The sequence below is a fragment of the Salvelinus namaycush genome, chromosome 3 (assembly GCF_016432855.1).
Source record: "Salvelinus namaycush isolate Seneca chromosome 3, SaNama_1.0, whole genome shotgun sequence".
Lineage (NCBI taxonomy): Eukaryota > Metazoa > Chordata > Actinopteri > Salmoniformes > Salmonidae > Salvelinus > Salvelinus namaycush.
This window is the reverse complement of record NC_052309.1, coordinates 17,157,781-17,159,969: the sequence shown is the minus strand read 5'-3', so window position 1 is coordinate 17,159,969 and position 2,189 is coordinate 17,157,781.

Sequence of the window (2,189 nt, the reverse complement as noted above, 5' to 3'; positions counted from 1 at the left end):
CATTCTGGGTTCCTCCGTGCTACATTCTATTGAGGACGTTATCATTTGACATCCTATGATATACAGGTACCATTTTCTGTGCAACCTCTCTATTAAAAAATGTATGGTGTCCAAGGTTTTTGTGACAGGGTGGATCTTCACCATTTTCTATGGCTCACTGGTACCAGCACCAATGCACACACCTATTCCGTAGTTGGAAGTGAATCCTCTCTTGTGCCAAGTGCCATCGAAGGATACATTAATGTCTATGATGGCATCCTCATCCCCCTTCAGCAACTCTGCTCTGTCTGGGTCTATATCTAAGTATGCTCTTCTACTTATCTTTTTAGCACTCTCCATTGACTGCAGCCCTCTCTGAATCTCTGCAACTAAAGTGGGGGGGGGGGGGAAAGTACTTAGGTATGTCTGTTGACATTACAGCAGACTAAACTGCAGGACTAAATATCAGCATGTTACCCTATGTAAATATTAGCATATAAGCATGTATTTCTTTATGTCAAGCTAATTTCTTACTAATCACATTAGGCTACAGCCCTATGACACTGTAGGCCTATGTGACAGTCTCATTGTAGTTATGATTTCCTATCACTCTGTTTTATTCACTTTGAATACATTTGCTGGAGCAAGGAAATAAATATTATTCACACACAGCAAGTCACCTGACAATAATGGGCTACTCTCCCTTTTTATTTACCTGTCATGTCTCTGATATGAGCTGAGAAGCAAGGAAGGAATCCCTAGGACTTTGCTTATTTTCTTTAGAGCTGCATAACCAAATCCAAGTACATGGGCTAGAGGAATCATCCTCACATTTATATCAAATGCCACATTTCCCCTGGAGCACTCCTGCAGCCTGGAGGAAGTGTAAACAGTCCTCCTAAATGCATCACGATCACCTTCACAGTCTGCACATTCTTTCATGACATAATTACAAAATCACTGGTTGGTGAAGTCTATGGTGATTTTCAGTCCAGTGTTTAGACTGTTAGGGCAAATCAAATCATGTACAAGTTGATCTGGTTGATCGCTGCTAGTTGTCTTCATCTCAACTAATTTGCGTCTCAAAGCGCTGCCTCGGGCTACCTCCTTTTCCTCCTCTACCTGTACTGCCACTGCCTCGATCGCGGAACAGGCAAATGTTTTCTTTCATTCACTGCTTTTCTCGCATTGGCTAACTGAGATCGCCTATTTTATTCACACACTGTAGGTATATTCTTCGAGATTTTCTAATTTCGTCTCTCTTTACTTTGACTCTTCGCGGGGGATATTTTCAAACGGCATGTGAGGCATTTTAACAAATCAGGTTGCCGGAAAGGGCCTTTAAATGCCAGTAACCAATCGGATGTCAGAAAATTACTGATATTTCAGTACGAAGCGCTACGTCTACAAAGGATATAGCCATGTATGGACAAGCTAACGATATGCCCCGGAAAACAAGCTTTTGAATGATATATGATTCAACATGGAAAGTTTTAAAAATAGCCGTTGAAGTTCTACATAAAACATGCTATCAAGAACGACATTTATGGTAGGTGTTGATGGAGTTATTTATATACATTATTGCCGATTTATTTGTACATTTTATGAAAGTATGGAAGTTATAGTTGCAAAACATCCCAAAATATGAAAATTGACAGATGAAAGCAAAATCACAATTTTTGTCAGTGGTGCCTGGCCTTAATTAAAACTACAGGTTTTCAATGTGTTTCAAGTCTGGAGATTGAGATGGCCGTCTACTTGTGGCCAAGTTTCAGCCTCCTGGCAGAGGCAACCATGTTTTTGGCTAAAATGTCCTGGTACTGGGTAAAGTTTATGACGCAGTTAACCTTAACAATGACCCCAGGACAGTGGAAGCAAAAATGCCCCATAAAATCAAAGATCCACCACTATATTTTGCAGTAGGTATGGGGTTCTTTTCTGTTCATGCATTCTCATTTCGGCACCAAACCCTCCACTGGTGTGCATGGCCAAAGAGCTCCATTTTCATGTTGTCCAACAAATGTAAATGCCTGGAGTTTGCTAAATGGCTTTGGCACTTGGATTGGAACCCGTGCTTTGGTCAGATGACATGAAAATGGAGCACTTTGGCCACGCACACCATTGGTGGGTTTGGCGTAGAAATTAGAATGCATAAGCAGAAAAGAACTCCATACCTAAATATCAATTCATTTTTATTTTGTCATTTTTGC